This window comes from Neovison vison, chromosome 8, assembly GCF_020171115.1.
Source record: "Neovison vison isolate M4711 chromosome 8, ASM_NN_V1, whole genome shotgun sequence".
NCBI classification, from domain to species: Eukaryota; Metazoa; Chordata; class Mammalia; order Carnivora; family Mustelidae; genus Neogale; species Neogale vison.
This window is the reverse complement of record NC_058098.1, coordinates 34,705,859-34,726,928: the sequence shown is the minus strand read 5'-3', so window position 1 is coordinate 34,726,928 and position 21,070 is coordinate 34,705,859.

The window sequence follows — 21,070 nt, the reverse complement described above, 5'->3', positions numbered from 1 at the left end:
GACTATTAGTTTACCATCTTAGCTACAGCCTGCCAGATGGACTTCTACTTAAACATGACTCTAAAGACTGACTGAAATCCTACCTGAGGTTTTGGAGGGCAGGCACTACCTTTGCATTCTCCCTCCGCCACACTCCAGAGCACAAGCATCTCCAGGAAGGGAGCTTTTGTACATTATATATCTGGTGCTCCAGTTTGTACAGCAGGTGCCCTGGGGATACCCCTTTGGTCACCTAGCTCTGAAGCCAGAGGAGCTTAGGTTCCTAGGGCTCACAGGACTGTAATAAGAGACAGTTCCTGGAAGGTTACCAGCCCCAAGGCACCACATAGAAAACAGATTGAATACCCTTCCTGTGAAAGGGGCCTACTTGCTAGTCTAGGAGCTCCAACCTTAAGGGCAAGATTCAGGTTTGGCATATGTCTAGACACTGCAGGGCTGCTCTCAGGTAACACAGGCTAGAGGACTTAGACCCTTCTGCTCTTCCTCCACCTCATTACAGCTGCCTGGTACTTCCCAGAAGGAGCTCACACATGCATCTGGAACCCTGATTTTTGACAACTGATGCCCAGGGTACACCTTCATATTGTCTGCTTGGGGGCCAATAGGACCTATGCTGACAGTCTCACAGGACTATATACTTTCGCGTTTTTTAAAAACTGTGGCCTGAGGGTCTGGCTTCAGGCACTGGTTGACATTCTCTCCTTTGAAACACTGACTTACCTTGGCATACATTTAACTACTGAGAGCTCTTGAATATAAAATAGGCTCTTTGGACAATCACAAATGTTTGAGAGACAACCAAGAACTAAAGCACAATTGAACAGTAAGTTTCATCTCCTACACAAGGCCAACTAATCCTCCAGGATTGGGAGAGGTGATTGTATCATCTACTATACAGAAACCAACAGAGAGTCAAGCAAAATGAGGAAGAAAGGGACTATGCTCCAAATAAAAGAATGTAAAACCTCAGGGAAAAAACCTTAATTAAATGGAGATAAGTAGTTGACCTGATAAAGAGTTTGAAGTAACAATCTTAAAGATGATCACCAAGCTGGAGAGGAAAAAGAGATGAACACACTTTATGATAGCATCATAAAGAGATAGAAAATATGAGAAAGTTCTAAGCACAAGTCACAGAACTGAAAAATACAAAAACTGAAAAAAAAAAAACCTGAAAATACACTAGAGGAGTTCAAAAGCAGAGCAGATAAAGCAGAAGAAAGGATCAGTAAAACAAAGCAGAGGAACTCACCAAACATGAACAGGAAAAAAAAAGAAAAAAACTGACATAATTTAAGGGACTTATAGGACATCAAATGGGCCAACATTCACATTAAAGGGGTCTAAGAAAGAGAAGAGAGATATAAAGGGGCAGAAAACCTATGTGAAGGAATAATGACTAAAAACTTCCCAACTCTGGTAAGAAAACCGATATCCAGATGCAGGAAGTCCACAAATTCAAAATATGAGAAAGCCAAGGAGAATACCAAGACATATTATAATGAAAACATCAAAGGCAAGGAAAGAATATTAAAAATAGCAAGAAGAAAACAAGTTGTTATGTACAAGGGAAATCCCGTAAGTTCATCAGCAAATTCTTCTGTAGAAATGTTGCAGGATAGAAGAGAGTGGTGATATAATCAAAGTGCTAAAAGAAAAAAATTCCCACCAAGCATACTCTACCCAGCAAAGTTATCATTCAGAATCGAAGGATACATACAGTTTTCCAGATAAGCAGAAGTTAAAGGAGTTCTTCACCACTAAATCAGCATTACAAGAAAATGTTAGGTGGAATTCTTCAAGTTGAAAGAAAGATTAATAGTCTTAACAGGCAAGTATATAGTAAAAGTAGTGGATTTATAATTACAAACGTAGTATGAAGGTCAAAAGACAAAAACAGTAAAAATAATTATAACTACAATAATGAGCTGAGGGATACACAAGATAAAAAATGTAAAATGTGATCTCAAAAACAAACATGACTGGGGGAGAGTAAAAACGTAGAGTTTTACAACACCCAAAGAACAAAGAATCCAATAAAGAAATGAGCAGAAGACACGAACAGACATTTCTGCAAAGAAGACACCCAAATGGCCAACAGACACATGAAAAAAGTGCTCAACAACAACAAAAAGAAGAGAAAAGAAAAAAAAAGTGCTTAACATCACTTGGCATCAGGGAAATACAAATCATAACCACAGTGAGATACCACCTCACACTAGTCAGAAAGGCTAAAATTAACAAGTCAGGAAACAAGAGGTGCTGGCGAGGCTGCAGAGAAAGGGGACCTTCCTACACTGTTGGTGGGAATGCAGGCTGGTGTAGCCATTCTGGAAAACAGTATAGAGGTTCCTCAAAAAGTTGAAAACAGAGCTACCCTAAGACCCAGCAATCACATTACTGGGTATTTACCCTAAATATACAAATATAGTGATACGAAGGGGCACATGCACCCGAATGTTTACAGCAGCAAAGTCCACAATAGCCAAACTCTGAAAAGAACCTAGATGTCCATCAACAGATGAATGGATAAAGAAGATGTGGTATATATATGTATACACACACACACACACACACACACACACACTGGAATACTATGTAGCCATCAAAAAACTGAAATCTTGCCATTTGCAATGATATGGATGGAACTAGAGGGTATTATGTTAAGCGAAATAGTTAATCAGAGCAAGACAACTATTATATAATCTCTCTGATGAAGAATTTGAGAGGCAGGGCGGTGGGTTGTGGGGGGAAGGGAGGGAAAAAATGAAACATGATGGGACCAGGGAGGGAGACAAACCATAAGAGGCTCTTAATCTCATGAAATAAACTGAGGGTTGCTGGGGGTGAGGGGGCTAGGGATAGAGTGGCTGGGTTATGGACATTGGGAAGGGTATGTGCTATGGTGAGTAATGTGAAATGTGTAAGCCTTATGATTCACAGATCTGTATCCCTGGGACAAATAATACAGTATATGTTAATTTTTTTAAAAGTATAGAGTTTTAAAATGTGTTATCAACTTATAAATATAAATTGTCACATATAAGCCTCAAGGTAACCCCCAAGCAAAACCTATAGTAGATACTCAAAAAATAATGAGAAAGGAATCTATGTACACCCCTAAAAAATCAATAAATCATGAAGAAGAGAGCAAAAGAAGAAAAATGGAACAGAGAAACTATAAAAAGCCAGAAAACAATTAACAAAATTGTAATAAGTATACACCTATCAATAATTACCTTAAACATAAATGGACTAAATTCTTCAATCAAAAGACAGAGTAACTGAATGGATGAAAAGCAAGACCCTTCAGGGCACCTGGGTGGCTCAGTGGTTAAGCAACTGCCTTCAGCTCGGGTCACGGTCCTGGAGTCCCAGGATTGAGTCCCACATTGGACTCCCTGCTCAGGAGAGGGTCTGCTTCTCTCTTTGACCCTCCCCCCTCACATGCTCTCCCCCTCTCTCTCTCTCTCACTCTCAAGTAAATATAAAGTCTTATAAAAAAAAAAAAAAAGACCCATCTATATGCTGCCTACAAGAGAGTCACTTTAGATATAAGGACACACACAGAGTGAAAATGAAGGTATTCCATGCAAATGGAAACCAAAAGAAAGTTGGGGAATAACCATATTTATCAGTAGACAAAATTGACTTTAAAACAAATATTGTAATAAGAGACAAGGAAGGGCATTACATAATGATAAAGAGGTCAATCCAACAAGAGGATATAACATTTGTAAATATTTATGTACCCAACACAGAAGCACTAAATATACAAAGCAAATACTAACTGACATAAAGAAGGAAAAAGACAGCACAAAAATAACAGAAGGAGACATTAATACCTTACCCATATCAATGGACAAATCATCCAAATGGAAAATCAATAAAGAAACATCAGTTTTACATAACCTGTCAGATCAGATGGCCTTAACAAATATACACAGGATATTCCATCCAAAAGCAACAGAATCCATATTCTTCTCACATGTACATGGAATATTCTCCAACCCAGATCATTTCTTAGACTACAAAACAGGTAATAAGAAATTTAAAAAGACTGAAATCACATCAAGCATCTTTCCTCACCACAATAGTATGAAACTAGAAATCCACTACAAGAAAACTGAAAAATTCACAACTATGTGGAGACGGAGACAACATGCTAATAGACAACCAATGGGTCAACAAAGAAGTCAAAGTAAAATAAAAAAATACATCGAGACTAAAAAAAGATTGAAGTACAATATACCAAAGCCTATGGGGTACAGCAAAAGCAGTCCTAAGAGGAAATTCACTGCAATTAATGCCCTCCTCAGGAAGCACAAAAAATCTCAAACAGCCTTACTGTATATGTGAGGGAACTAGAAAAATAAGAAAACTTAAAATTAAAAGGAAATTTAAAAAATCAACACAGAATTAAATGAAACAGAAACTAAAAGGACAATAGAAAAGATCAAAAAAGCCAAGAGCTGGTTCTTTGAAAAGATAAACAAAACTGATAAACCTATAGCGAGAATTTCCAAGAAAAAAATAGCATGCTCAAATAAGTAAAATAAGAAATGAAAGTGGAGACACCACAACCAATACCACAGAAATACAAAGGATCAGAAAAGACTACTACAAACAATTACTTGCCAACAAACTGGACAACCTAGAAGAAATGGATACATTCCTTGAAGCATTCAACCTACCAAGACTGAATCGGGATGGAATAGAAAATCTGAACAGGCCCATTTACTAGTAAGGAGACTGAATTAATCATTTTAAAACTCCCTACAAACCAATATCCAGGACCAGACAACTTCACTGGTGAATTTACCTAACATTCAAAGAAAAGTACCAATCTTTCTCAACGTCTTCCAAAAAAATAAAAGGGGAGGGAACACTTCCAAACTCTTCTTATGAACCTAGTGTTACGACACACAGACATGGTAAGCAAGTTCAATGACCAGCCAGTATCCCTGATGAACACAGATCCAAAATCCTCAACAAAATATTAGCAAACTGAACTCAGCAATAAATTGAAAGGATCATATGCCATGATCAAGTAGGATTTGTTCCAAGTATGCAAGGATGGTTCAGCACCCACAATTCAATCAACGTGATACTCCACATTAACATAATGTAGACTGAAGATCATATGATAATCTCAAATCGATGCAGAAAAAGCATTTGACTAAAAACAACTTCATTTAGGATAAAAACTCCACAAAGTACGTACAGAGGAAACAGACCCCAGCGTAATAAAGGCCATATATGACAGGCCCACAGCTAACATCCTACTAACTCTAAGACTACATTCTCTGTTGGTGGGAATGTAAATTAGCAGAGGTACTCTGGAAGCAGTATGGAGGCTCCTCAAAAAATTAAAAATAGAACTACCATATGATCTAGCAATTCTACTGCTTGGTATTTATCTGAAGAAAATAATGACATTAAGTTGAAGAGATATATGCCCTGCCATGTTCACAGCAGCACTATTTTTAATAGCCAAACTACAGAAACAATTTAAGTGTCCCCAGTGGGACAAATGGATAAAGAAAATGTTGTAATGTGGTATGCATATAAAATAATCAGCCATAACAGAGAAAGAAATCTTGCCATTTGTAACAACACGGATGGACCCTGAAGGCATTATGCTACATGAAATAAGTCAGAGAAAGATGAATACCCTATGATTTCACTTACATGTGGAATCTAAAAATAAAGAAACAGTAAGTTTGTGGATACAGATGGGTGATTGCCAGAGGTGGGGTGAAGGATACACAAAATGGGTATAGGAAATCAAAAGGTACAAACTCCCCATTATAAAATAAATAAGCCATCAGAATATAATGTATGGCAGGGAGACCATAGTTAACACTGTATTGCATACTGGAAAGCTGCAAAGAGAGTAAATCTAAGTTCTCATCACAAGGAAAAACATGGAACAGGTTGACTTATTATGATCCTTTTGCAATGTATACAAATATCAATTACATTGTACACCTAGAACTAATGTTGTATGTTAATTATGCCTCAAGAAAAACCTTTAAAAATTCTTTATTCACATACATTAAAATTCATTCTGGTATATAGTTCCGTGAGTTTTGACAAATGCATATAGTCATGTAAACCACCTTATAATCCAGACATAAAACTGTTCCATTATCCCCCCAAAACTCTCTCCTGCTGCCCCCTTGTAGTCCGCCCTTCCTCCCAATCGCACCCAAACCACTGATCTGTTATTTGTTCTTATAACGTCACCCTTAGTGTACAGAATCATACATTCTGTAGCCTTTTGAGTCTGACTCCTTTCACTTAGCATAATGCATTCTTGGATCATCAATATCAATGTTTTCATCAATAGTTTGTTCCTTCTAACAATGCTGAGTCATATTTATTGTATGGATGTACCAGCCTTATTTTTCATTCCAGCTGAAGGACATCTGGGCTGTTTCTAGTTTCTGACAATTATAAATAAAGCTACCATAAATATTAGCATACAGATTTTGGTGTAGACAAAGTCTTCATTTCACTTGGATAAATATCCATGAGTGGGAGAGCTGGGTCATATTTAAGCATAGGTTAACAGAATAAGAAACTGACAATTTTTCTCCTGAAGTGGCTGAATGATTGATTCTGTGTTCCCACCAGCACTGAATGTACAAGAATTCCAGTTGCTCTGAATCCTCACCCACTTGGTACTATCTATTTTTTTTTCTTATTACTTCAGCTATAACAAGGGTGTAATGCTATCTTATTGTGATTTTAAAATTGTGAATCTTCAAGATCAGATTTCACAGTACCATATATTTCTACCTTTAAGTCAATAATGTGTTATTATATTCATTTTGCAGACAAAACAAAAACCCTAAAACAATGAAGTGAATTCAGAGTTACAACATGAAGAGGAATTTCTCCTGATAAAAGAAATATTCCTTCTGTAAGTGTGCAACCATGTATCTGATACCTACAAATAATAATAATACATCAATAATAACAGATTCCCAGGGTACCTGGCTAGCTCAATTGGTAGAACACATAATTCTTGATCTTGGGGTTATGAGTTCGAGCCCCACACTGGGCTGTAAAGATTCCTTAAAATGTAAAAATTAAAATAAGTTTGCCAGTTAACAATAGGAAATAATTCTCTAATCCAAAACTTTCATTAGTGTAAAAATCATGAATTATTAACAATTAAATGTGTGTTATATATAATTACAAATATAACATATACGCAGATATGTTTTATTACAAAGGGTAGTCTATCAAGTACATTGGTAATTCAAATTTGATCACAATAGGAGTATTTAAGGGTTTAGAAAAAGGATATCAACAACACTATACTTTGCATAAATTAGTGATCTCATTACAAATGTTAGCTGTCCCAAGGAAGATCTCTATTTTTTAAAAATGAGTCTTTGTCCTATTACTGTTTGCACTTTATTTTTTTTTTAATTTTTTAATTTTTTATAAACATATTTTTATCCCCAGGGGTACAGGTCTGTGAATCGCCAGGTTTACACACTTCACAGCACTCACCAAAGCACATACCCTCCCCAATGTCCATAACCCCAACTGTTTGCACTTTAAATTAATTAAATATATGGTTTAGAATTTTTACCATGTTTTATTTTTACCACTTTATTGTAATATTTATGTGTCATCTTCTGCTAAGGATCATATTATGCATTCCTTATCTATTCCCATAGATGGAACAGGAAATTAAATGTCTTCCATGAAAAATAGTTACTTCACCCATTCAACAACTATTTATTGCATTCCTAGCAAGGTTCTATTTTAGATGGGAACTTCAGGAGGGACTCTAATGAAGTGGCATATAAGCAAAGACCTGAGAGAAATGACAGAGTAAGCTTTGTGCAGATGTGAAAGAAGAGGATTCCAGAAAGAAGAGATAGCAGGTGCAAAGGCCCTGAAGGGAGTGTTTCACAAGGCTGATGAGATCCATGCAGCTGGAGCATAGCAGAGTGAGCAAGGGGACACTACAAGGAGATGAAATTGGAAAAAGGGAGCCAGATCATGCAAAGACATTGACCGAATCGGATTCTCAGTCAAATGGAAAGCAACTAGAGCATTTTAAGCAGCAAAATTAGGTAGCCTGAACTATGGTTTTAAAGGATTCGTGTTTTGCTACTTGGAGGACTACAGTAGGCCAAGGGTGAAGCAGAGAACTAATTAACAGGCTGCTACGAGAGCCCAGAGGGGTGAGGACACTGGCTTGGTCAATGTTGATGACAGCTGACGTTGATAAAAGTGGTCAATGAGGTCATACTTTGAACATAGAGGCAATAGGATTGGCTGATGGGTTACAACATGTGGAATGTAAAAAAAGGACATGACTTGGAAGTTGAAAACTAGCATTGAAATGTTAAATAAGGGGCGCCTGGGTGGCTCAGTCAGTTGAGCATCCAGCTCTTGATTTCAGCTCAGGTCAGGATCTCAGGGTCCTAGGACTCAGCCCTGTGTCGGGCTCTACGCTCCGAGGGGAGTCTGCTTGAGAATTTTCTTGCTTTTCCTCTACCCTTCCCCCATCTTGTGCTCACTCACTTGTGCACATGCGCACGCTCTCTCTCTCTCTCTCTCTCTAAAAATAAATAAATCTCTAAAAAAAAAGTTAAACAAAATCATTTAGTCTGAAAACAGTGAGTAGTTTCATTTCAACTAGGATCTTTAAGAAACAAGCACAGTAACTGTACTGACTAGCTGGCATCTAATTTTTGAGAGCCAAGAGTGAAGATGAAAAACTGTCATTTCCAACAGCAAATTTGTGGAACACCTGTTGTCATCAGTCACTGCAGGAGAGTCACTGAGAATTCCAAGCAAAGCTCAAAATCAGAATAGCATTCTTTCTCTTTTGCCCTCAATGACTCTTGTGGAATATGTTCATATCAGCTAGGGTAGCTGGGTCTGGAAGGAACTATGCAGATGAACAGATTCACAACAGATCAACAAGATGATTGAAATATAAACAGACGGAGATTAATGCAGTGGAGGGCATAAACCATCATGCAGCAAGAGATAAAATTCAAAGTGGTGAATTATAATTCTAGAAGTTTCATACACTCGATCAACTAACGGAATTCACAGAAATCTGAACAGCCTGGAGCTTAGAATATACTTTTTTTTTTTTTCCATTTCTCTTGGGAAGTGAAGGATACTGTTAAGATTCAAACCATTTGTGGGGTTCTGTCACTTAAGCACCTGACTCCTGGCTTCTGCTCAGATCATGGTCTTAGGGTCCCGAGATTAAGCCCCGTCTCCATGCTCCACAGGGAGCCTGCTTAAAGATATTCTTCCTCCCCCTCTGCCCCTCTCCACACATGCTCTCTAAAATAAAATCTTAAAAAAAAAAAAGGAGATTAAAACCACTTGAAATGAAGATAACCTAATGCTTTAAAACTGAGAGTAATGATTTTAAAGAAATCCAAGATGGTTTTAAAGAAGAGGCTGAAATTATAAATAGCATTGGACAACTTTCCCAGAGATTTCACTCCCTACCACCTGAGATCCACAAGTGAAAAGCACATTTTAGTGCTGCACTAACACCGTCCTCAGGACCCCACCAGAGGTAGGGGACATTGAAAAAGCCAATGTGGAGCCAAGTACTCCTCATACTGGCCTCTAGGGTTATTCCCCTTCCTTTACACAGTGTTTCCACACCTTATGGTGTTCAATAAATGCTTACGGCAGGAACGAAACTTTCCACCACCATTACCCAGGAAGAAAGCCTTAGGATGGTGACAAATACATCAGGCAGAGTAGGAAAGTAAACCCCTCATTTTACAATCCCTCCCCAAGGCAGGCCCAATGTATTTCCCTAGTTAGGATTCTGGGTGTTAGTCAAGGCGAGTTGTTACAATCCAGAAACCTACAGCATTAAAAGGGGCGGGGGGAGAATAGAAACTATTTTGGAATTTCTTCAGAAAGTTAAAGTACATCAACATTTAGTGAACTTGAATCACTAAATTGTATACCTGAAACGAATATTATACTGTGTGTTAAAACAACAGGAATTTACACACACACACACACACACACACACACACACTTTTTTTTTTTTTAGAGGAAAAAACATTTAGTCCCACTTATGAGTAAAGTCCCACTGGTAATTCATGTTCTTGCCGCCCACACCGCAAACAGCATAGCTCAACTACATGTAAGTGCCTTGGAAATGCTAAAAGCTCTCCCATGGAATTACCAGCCCCAGAATGTCCCTGTCAGCTTTGAGGATTCACCGGAGGTTGAACGAGGTTGACAAAAATCCTTGTACTATTTTCATAGATGGCCTTCAAGAAAGAGAAATGGTGTTAGATCAAAATTCGGGGACACGGGGATACGCTGGTGAAAGAATTCATGGGCCATTCTTCAATCCCAATTTATCGACACGCCATCCCTCCTTCTCCCCATGATGAGCAATGTTCATCATTCCTGTCTCCGGAGCAGAGCTAATCTGAGGACAAATGTGTGACCAAAGATATTCGATTCATAGGACTACTCAAGCCACATCACAGTATTCATTTCAAGTTAAGAACCATAACTCTATTTAATAGCACAAACCCCTACATTCATCTGCATCTTATGAGGGGTCAGTCAGGAGCCTGAAGCAGCTGGCTTCGTCTTGCCCCCTTTTCCTCACCTCAATTCAGCTGCAGAAATAGGACTGCGGTTTGCTTTCAAGAACTATCTGACAACTTAGAACCGGAAAGAATCAATTTACTTTGCCGATTCCCTGTATTCCATGAAGCAAGAGAACCGATAATTGTGATACCCATTTAACTGATGCAGAACTACCTCTTTTTTCTTCCATCTTTACAGTAAGATCAATGTTGAGCAAAAATGTACCTTGTAACTTTTCTTTGGTTTCCATATTCTCTTACCAGATTTGTTGCTGTGTGTTTCAGAAACGGACGCCCTTCAACGGAACGCTGCCTCTTAGATAATAGTTGTCAAACGCTGACTTAGAACAACGTGAAGAAAAACTTGAATGTAAATGATGTAAATACTTTGAGACTGTTCTGGAAAGACTTAATGCGTTTGCCTTAAAAATAGGACTAACTTGCACAGAGTGCTCTTTGCACTGAGAGGACAACAGAATTGAGATCAGGAAGCTCCCCGAAGCCACCACAAAGTTTTATTTTGTTCTTGTTTTGAGACAGGGAAGTTTGAGGATTTAAACCTCTCCAGTAAATGCCTAGGTGGGTCTCTCAGGGCCGTCTAGACCAGCACTCCCCAAAAGAAATAAAACATGAGCCAAATGAGTAATTTTAAATGGACGTGTTGCCATGTTAAAAAGGTAAAGACAGGTCAAATTAATTTTAGTATTTTAAGCCAATGTACCCCCAAATGTCATTTTAACAAGTAGCTCATATACAAACATTATTAATGATATACTTGACATTTTTTATACAAAATTTTTGAAATCCAGTGTGTGGCACTTGCAAGCACATCTTAGCCTGAACTGGCTACACATGCTGGGGGCTCCTGTATTAGAGGGCACAAACGTTAGAGAGAATCTGGACTTGAGTACTGGGGAGTCAATGGGTTTTGAGCGGCAATCACAGTCACTCTGTTACAAGGTGACTGGAAGACAAAGAACTGGGTCACATGGTCCTTGGCCCAGAAGCACTTAGGAATTCTGTAAGTTCTTAGAATCATTTGATTCTTTGATCCTTATAGCCCCAGGCATTTCACTGGTTACCTCAATGTGCAAAAGGCTCAAATATTAATCCTTCACATTTGCAAAAACTACTAATTTATTGTTGTCCCCCTACTCTGCACGTCTTGCTTTCTTGACATCGTATATTCTCCACGACCTGTTATTTTTGTTGCTATACTCACTTGGTGAAATTCAAATTTACATTCAATTCATAACTCCAGCTCTCATCTTGAAATGTAATCATGAGCTATAGCTCGGGGAAACCTTTCTAAGATAATTCTTCCACCTACTGAAAAGCTATATACCACATATTCTCCTAGACACTTCATGAACATGGTCTCCTACCCACTGAAGGGAGATATGATTACCCTCACTACAGTAAAACAACACTAGAAGGATAACAACAAGGTCATAGGACCAGTTCTGTCTAGTCCTCAAGTCCATAACTTTCTACAGCCCTTCTCTGCCTTAATAATCACAGCCAAGGTCCTTGTATTCCTAAATTCCCCACCCCAATGCAAGCATCTTTGTATAGGTTTGAATTCTGAACACAATCCCTACTTTATTCCTCTGGGAACAGAAACCAGCAGAAAATAAGAACCATCTGTCATTACTGAGCTTACAAGAAGCAGAGGAAAAACTTTTCTTCATCCAAAGTCGAAGATAAAGAAATGCACTGAGTACCACCTACACTACACAATCCTCCCACCCAGGTGTCCATTTATATGCCCAACAGTCATTTTAATTGCAAATCGGAGGTCACCCCTGATAATAAGGCCCTCCTCTTCCATTCTCAGGGCACTCTGGTCCCCAAAGTCATTAGTGCAAACTTACTGCAATTGCTTTTGATTCTGTCTGCACACACATTTCTCTGTAGGGACCGCTGCTATTCCAAGCTCCTGCTCCCTTTGCTTGGGTGGTTGCTAAGGAGAAGAGAGCTCTGCCTTTGTAATTACCACCGGAAATTCGTCTGTAATCTCCACCAGTCCTTTCCTTAACATCAAAGGCCCCATACTGCTCAAAAGTGTAACCTCTGCTTTTTGTGTCCCCGGGCAAAGCCCAGCAGCTTCATTTGAGGTCATAAACAATGGACGCCCTCTACTATAAATGCAAATCAGTTACTTCAGGGGCCTCCAAGCCTTAAGGAACCCTCCCTCCCTGGAAAACTGTGGGTTTGGGCAGACGAACAGCAGTTTAGATGTTCTCAAACCAGACTAAAAAAAAAATTAAAAAGGCAAGCACACCCCCCTTAATCACATCTCTCCATTTCACCTGCTCCTGGGAAGATAGGTGCTCGACCATCCCATATGCATAAAAAGGGTTTTCTGCATCAGAAAAATTTTCAGGCTGACTTACCTCTATAATCTCTTTTCCAAAGCAATCAGGCCCTCCCCCAGGTATAGCCTGGCCCCACAGTCAAGCAAGATGGGTCCCGAAACAAGTTATCTAAGGCTCTGCTCCTCTACAGATGCCCATGGACCAGCAGCATCAGCACCATCTGGAAGCTTCTTAGAAATGCAGAATCTGCATCTTAATAGTGCCAGGTGATACATATCTTCATTAAAGTGTGAGAAGCCTGGTCCAAGACACAGCTGAAAAGAATGTGACTTATGATTTTATGAACAACTAGACAGTTGATAAAAATGGCAATTGTTCACTTAAGTCCCATTATGCTAGTAATTGTTGGGTTTTGTTTTTAGCCTGTTTTTCTAACCTAAACCTGGACTGAAAATAAAAGGGTTCCCAGAGAAAAACCAACTTTCTTCATGCGGTCCTAGAATCCTGCCATCTCTTCCTTTATTGAGGTGAAAGTTCATACTCTGTGACTGTATATATGCCCAGAGAGACACTAAGGACTAAAAGATTTGTGCAAATGAACTTGAGGACAAGGCACAAAATAAGTGTCAAATAAACAAGCAAACACGGTCTCATCACTCACTAGCCCTACACATTTCCTTTTGTGAACAATGCAAATTCTATTAGGAGGATTTAGGAGAGACACAGTTTTATTAAGTAGCTATCAATGTGAGTGGGAAGAAATGAGAAAATATGTTGGATTTTAAGCTATATGAAACTATGCTTTACAGAAAAATGTAGCTAAACCTTCCTGAGTTCACCTTACAAGTGTTTTTGCAGTAGAAGTACAATTATAAAACGTATTTTAATGATAATGTCTATATGGTATCAGGCAAACTAAGCAATTTTGGAGCCATTTTATCTTGTTTTACCATGTACATGCTCTTCGCCATGTTGTTCCAACAAATGAGTAAGAATCATTTTTTTCTAATGTGAAAATTTACATTTTACTTCACAATCCTACAGTTGTGGCAGTTATATTTTTTGCTTATTATCTGTTTAAAAACACAAAGAAATACAAAGTCAACAAGGAACATAATAGTAATATAAAGCTCCCTTTTTAAAAGTAATTCCTGTTTAAGGAAATTTTCCCACATTTTCATGAAAAAATTATTTTGCTTTTGAAAATTTTAATTTTCTGATTAATGGTCTATGACTGAGAAAACCTTGAATATAGATGAAAAGATGCCACAGTATTTTAAGAAGAAATCAAGAAGCCCAACAATCAAATGAGCAAATACTATGTCAAAGATACAAAGTTTTCAGAAATCCAAACTGCCAAAGATCATAATATATTTTCACCTTTTGTCTATTATGTATTCTTTATTATCTTAGAATTCTATTTTTCTTGATGGGTGCCTCTCATTATTGAAAAAGGAAGAAGAAAAAAAAATTCTCCCTTCCTTTTTTTTTTTCAAAAAAGAAAAAAAAAATGCACAAAGCTAAAAATCCCAAACATACTCTGACTCTACTCTCTTTGGTCTCTCGAGTTTCCAGTTGAAAGACACCATCTCGTTTCCAGCAGCCGCCATTTTTTCATACTGGATAAGCAACAGAGTGGAAAGTGCCTCATGTTATGACTGCTATGAGCAGGTCATCTGGCCCCTGGCCCTTCCTGTCTCTCTCCACAGACAGAGGAAACAGAATGATGGATCTGTAGAGCCATTAGATCTAAGAGCTGGCTCTGTGAGCCTCAGCAAAGAAGGGTCCAGAGTGTGAACTCCAGAAAGACAGGGACCACACTCATGGAATCCCAGTGCCTGACGTGACAACTCATGGCCTATTTGTTTAAGGAACATCCTAGGCCTTCCCCTGGTGGCCTCTCTTACATTTCCACTCTACCATGGCCCACTGGCTCCTCTGCAGCCTCAGCAGGAACACTGCTCTGCCTCCTTCCCAGTCGAAGTGCTCAAGAGTGGACAAGCCTGGTGGACTGGGAAAGCCATGGCAGTGTCTTTGTCCGATGTTGCTTCTATGTCAGATGTTAGTGACTCACACCTTCCATACCCTGTGATGCAGCAAGCCAATGGAGCCAATCTTAGGTGAGAAGAGGATGAGACATTTGATTGTGTGAATCCTTTTGCGACAAACACCAAAACCCCGAAAGGTCAGCTACAATACACAGAAAGAAAAAAGTGAGAAAAGCAGCGCATACGTAAATGTTCCAGTGAAATCTTTGGATCCTGCAGTAACTGTGTGTCAGGGCCAGAGTGGGTGTCAGGGAAGCACTGAAGGGCAGTGGTGATGGGAAGAACTAAGGCCAGGTGGCCCTAAGAAGGGAGAAGTGGTCCCAGGGTGGAGAAGGGGGCCGAAAAGCAGGGATCCTCAGCGCCAACAAAAATCAAGAGCTGAGGCTAAAGCAAGAACATGGCAGCAAGTCTGTAGGCAGCGGCTTGGGCTGGGTGCGTACACTGTTGTCCTAACACAGCACAGCCAGCTTGTCCTTTCCAGAAACTCTAGCCCCTTGAACTCTGATTTCTGATCAAGCAGAATGATCTCTCTGTTTCTCCCTATCATTCTTGGTCATCATCTGTTGTCCACTCGGAAGGCAAAAGTATTCCTTTTAGAATTTAAATCTGATTGTGTCATTCCTCTGCTCAGAATTCTCTAATAGATTCCTGAAACACTCTGAACACCACCTAAAATCCTTACCCTGATTTTATCCCTGGGTACCCTATTTATCTCACATCCTAACCCTTCTTTCCTTTGATTATTCCACTCCATCCAAAATAGCCTCCATGCTTTTCCTCAAACCCCCTCCACCTGGGATATCCACATGACTCTCAAACTGCATCCAGGTCTCTGCTCAAACGTCACCTCTTCAGGAAGGCCCTCCCTCTACAAACTCATCCAAAGATGGCAGCCTCACCTCTGTCATATTTCATCTCCTCACCCCTGGCACCCACCCATCTTACACTCACCCACAGCCTCCTCCTCCCAGTGTTTTTGATTCTTTGCCTAAAATCCTTCTTTGGCCAAGAGCTGTGTTCATCCTTTCACAGAGGGGCCAAAAAAGCCCAAGGAGTGGTGCTTAGCCAAAAATGGGTGATGGTTAGTGGGTAAATAATCAGCCTCCAAGTCCTTCTATGGGACAAATCCAATGCTTGTTCTATGCTGTTTTCCAGGGGTCCCCGTGGGATTGCGAGCTGGTTGCCAACCGAGATAATCAATCCCAAATTGGATTCTTTCATTTCTTTGCTTCCCTTCCTTACTCTCCTGCCAATATTTCCAGGGATCACTTGCATTCCAATCTTTTTGTCTCAGGATCAAATTTGGCGGAACACAAGTTCAAGAGCTCACCCATGCCCTCTCCCTAGCACAGTACCCAACACAGAGTAGGTGCTTAATATGTATCTGTTGAATGAATGAATTGCCACAGTTAATCTTCCCCTTGGTGATGCTCATCAAGAAGAATCCTGTGTCCCATCTAGAACTTATCTTATAAATGGATGGTAAGTCCTTGTTTCAGTTAGAACAAAGACTCTGAGAAGGGCTTAGGATCCCAAATCACTTCCTTTTGAACAACTCAGTGCTGTTAATAACAGCCATTCCTCTGCTGAATGGGTCTACCATCTAGCAATATGCTCTTTCTCTAAAGTCAATGGATACTCCAATTCTTGAATCCTAAACTGCAGCATGTAAAGAAACATGAGGTTAGTATTGTAGGTTGTTCTTAAATGTCCTCCAGATGCAAAATCCTTCCTCCTTTGTGGCCTCCCCCTGGAAGCTAGGAAGTCAAGGACAGGAGCCAGCTCTTAGGATCAGGACTAGCTACATAATTTGCAGGATCCACTGCCAAAGGAAAACATGGGCCCTTTGTTATTACAAATTTCAAGACAGTGACAACAGAGCATTAAACCAAACACAGAGCCCTTCTGAGTCTGGGCTCTGTGTAACTGCACAGGCCACACACCCATGAAACTGGCCCTGCCAAGAACTCATCAAGGATAAACTCTCAGAGACCTCCTAAGATTGCTCCCTTGGCACCGATGATTCTCAGAGGAAGGAGAAACAGCAGCCGTCTGTTTTAGGTCAAGCTACAGCAAGACTACATGACCTGTAAGAGCAGAGAGGCCTGTGGGCAGCTCTTCAGGACACTTCAGTTCACATCACCTTTGGACTTCGCCAACACCCAAGGAATCAGTCATGGCGCAGAGCTCCCTGCTGCCTGCTCTGTGGTTCAAACTGCTGACAACTCCTGAGTTGCAATGACGCTGCAGAGTCCCACAATTTAAACACACAGATTATATAACCAAAGAGAAAGAGAACCTGTTTTTAGATAGAGGATGCAAAAGATCTTAGGGTCTAGTTCAAGAAAATCCATTCCCATTCATCACCTGAGGGTCCAATGGCCACATAGCTAAAAGGTCAGAAGGGTCCACTAGAAAAATGAAAAGGGTACGAAACAGCCTGTTAATGTCATAGTTAGGCTTCAGGGACATGTATATTTGAGAGAACGTGCAGGTCAAGGTGATATCAGGACACAGCCATGACTAGCACAGACCCATAGAAACATATCCAACATGGGAAAATGGTGTAACAGCAACCGTGACTATGAGGTGCTTAATACATTTTAGGGAAGAGAAGCAGTCTGCTAATATGCACTGTAGATTCCCAAAAGGATCCAGGACATGCTTCCAAACACAACTGACCACAGAACCCTTAATGAGCCTGGTAGGGCTCAACAGGACAGACTTTGAGAAATGGTTGCTTAGACCCAATCAGTCACAAGCCTCATTTCCTGATATGCCAGGTGGCTTTACAACACTCAGTCATTTCTAAAGCGTGTTTTCAGTCTTGTATAAGATGCAAAGAAATGACCACCTCCATTTAAAATGTCAGCCTTTAGTGGAACTTCGCATCATGAAAAATTGCTGAATGAACTTCTATAGAGCACATGATACTACACAATACTAATGGCCTCATGCGGGGGACTTCTGGAACCATCCAAAAGCACTTTCAAGAGTAGCAAGGAGCTGGGGATTAGTACACAGACATTTCAGGATTAAAATTCCGTTCCTGTTCTGTAGAGACTGTGTGACTTGGTACAGTCCACTAACCTTCATGAGCTTCATTGTCCTTTTACTGCAAAGGGAGAGCATACCCCCACTCCTGGGGGACTGTGAGGGAAAAATCAGAGGACTATCCATGTTCTCAAATGCCATATGTTCAAACTGAACTCTAGACGCTGCCCCACCACCACCAAACCAGCATCTCACCTGCAAGCTCTGTGCTTGGGGCCACGTCCTTGTAGCTATTTTTGATTCTGCTTTGACACCCACTATCTTGTCTGTCACAAATCCAGGTAGCTCTTCATTCAAAATATCCCAAATCTGATCACTCCTCACCAACCCCAGCCCACCCCAGTCCTGGTTCTAGGTGCACTCACATCCCTTCTGAATTTTTGCTGCATCCCTCCTGGGCTTCCTTGTCCCGCCTGTGGCCCTATTCAATTTATCCTCAACATGGCAGCCAGAGAAGTCTTGGTGAAACCAAAAGAACCACCCTAAGTAACAAAGTCCTTACTTGGGTCTAAAGCCTTGGTACTCAACTCCAGTGTGACTTCACATCCTGGAGGACATTTGGTGATGCCCGGAGACACTTTTAGTTGTCCCCTTTGGAGGGCGAGGCTGCTCCTGGCATTTAGTAGAGTCCAAGGATGCTGTTAAACAGCCTACAAGGCATGGTACAGCGCCCAAAGCGAAGAATTATCCAGCCCACGAAGTCAGCAGTGCCGCAGTGGCGAGAAATGCTTGTGTGAGGGACTGAAGCAGTCTGAACTCCTTCCATCCCTACCAACACATCTAGTCTTCTTCCCCCACGCTCCCTGCTGCAGAGCCCTAACCTTGCTGCTTCTGCACAGGACAAGCCACTCCCACACACAGCCACTGTTCTCTTGGCCGAGAATGTTCTTCCTACAGATATCCTCAGGGATATCTTTTGCTCATTCTTTTGCTGCCTTCAGGTCTCCACCAGTCATCTTGCTTTACGTGGCGGCTCCCCTCCCTCCTGCTCAGCACCATCCTCCCCCTCTTCTCCAGAGCACGGGCCATCCAGCATGCCTGTCCCTGGACTTTGTCATCTTCTACCTCCTGGAATGCAAGCTTCGTAAGGTGGGAACTTTTGACCAATGTGTCCTTGCTACATACTGGGAAGATAGCAGGAACTCAATAAATCTTTGCTAAAATGAATGAGTGAGTGTATGGCTATTTCCCTGAGGAGGTACTGCACTGTAGCTGGGAGAAGGCTTCTAGTCTGAATGGGGAAAAAAGTATGTATTTCGACTTATTGCTAAGGCCATTTTCAGAACCTGTTGTGTATCAAAACAGAGCTTTAAGAATAATTCTCCAATGGCCCCCCTAATGCTATCATGACAAATGCATGGGGGGGGGGTCATAGCGGGAGCCTAGCCTGCCCACCCTGGAAACTTCCTTCAATCTCAATTCACAAATATAAGGGATTAAACTAGTTGATGTCTATGGCAAATTGTCATTTTCCAAACTCATCATTGGTGTGTTGCTGGAAAAATACAATGGTATTTATGGAAGAGAAAAGGATAGAAAATTTTAAAATCAGGATAGTTCCAGAAATCCCAGACTAACCAATGTTTTTATGCTCAGAATACCTCCCATCAGCAGCACTCCATGATTCTATGAACTACTTAACATACACAAGGGGCACTTGGGTGGCTCAGTGGGTAAAAGCCTCTGCCTTCAGCTCAGTCATGATCTCAGGGTCCTGGGATCGAGCCCTGCACTGGGCTCCCTGCTCAGCAAGGAGCCTGCTTACCCCCCTCTCTCTCTGCCTGCCTCTCTGCCTACTTGTGATCTCTGTCTGTCAAATATATAAATAAAATCTTTAAAAACAAATTAAAAAAAAAAAAAACTTAACATACACAGCTAGGTATGGCCCGTGGGGCCAGAAATGATAAAGAACACAGGGCCCTGGCCCTCAGAGCATTTGTGGTCTGGCATGGAAGTGAAGATGGTTGTACTGATGACCAACAGCAGGATGACTAGTTTCCATGTTACAGGAGAAACACTGGGGTCCTCTGCAGGTGGGGGGCAGGCAGGGAAGGTGGGGAGGGAGAGTTTCCTGGAGAGTGAGCATAGGGAGGGAGGCCTGTGTTTTGGAAGTGGCAAGTCTTCCCCTTTGGTTGGCACCACAGGCCACCCGTAAGGAAGTGGTGGAAAGCAAGTGAAAGGTCCCTGAGACCAGTGCACAGAGGGCTGAGCACCTGGGACAGATGGTTAGAAGACAAAGCGCAGAGGCAGCTGGGCTGGGTTCATTTCCTGGGTGGAAGGAAAGGACGTCGATAAGCAGGTTGGGAAGAGAAGCAGAAGATAATGAAATAATCCTAGCTAGATGGAGAAGGAACCTATGAGAGAAGAAGACAGCTGGTGTATGCAGAGAGGGCCGGGACCATCCTGTGGGAAGAAGGGGAGAAGCAGCTATGAAACCGCCCAAGTTTTCCCACACCCACAAGGCACACAAATAGACAGGAAGGCAAGAAAGGGCATTTGAGCAACACCATGACCTCAGGACTATTCAAGCCATTTTAGAACATTACAATGCCCAATGTTTCCATTTGGTTTATCAGGTGGTTTCAGAGAAGTGGAATCAAGGGTATGGGATTATTTTCCACAGATATTAGAATGGACCCTTCCTGGGAAGGGCCTCACCCCAATCCTCTGAAACCTCTGCAAACCACATGGAAGTTTCTAGATTGTGTTGGCAGAGGCTAATCTCTCATTAACAGAATCATCAAGAATGAGTTATAACAAATACTATTTTGTATTAACATATAATGTATTATTTGTTTCAGGGGTACAGGTCTGTGATTCATCAGTCTTACACAATTCACAGCACTCACCATAGCAAATGCCCTCCCCAATGTCTATGACCCAGCCATCCCTTTCCTCTCATCCCCTCCCCTCCAACAACCCTCAGTTTATTCCTGAGATTAAGAGTCTCTTATGGTTAGTCTCCCTCTCTGGTTTCACCTTGTTTTATTTTTTCCTCCTTTCCCCTAGGATCCTATCTTGTTTCTCT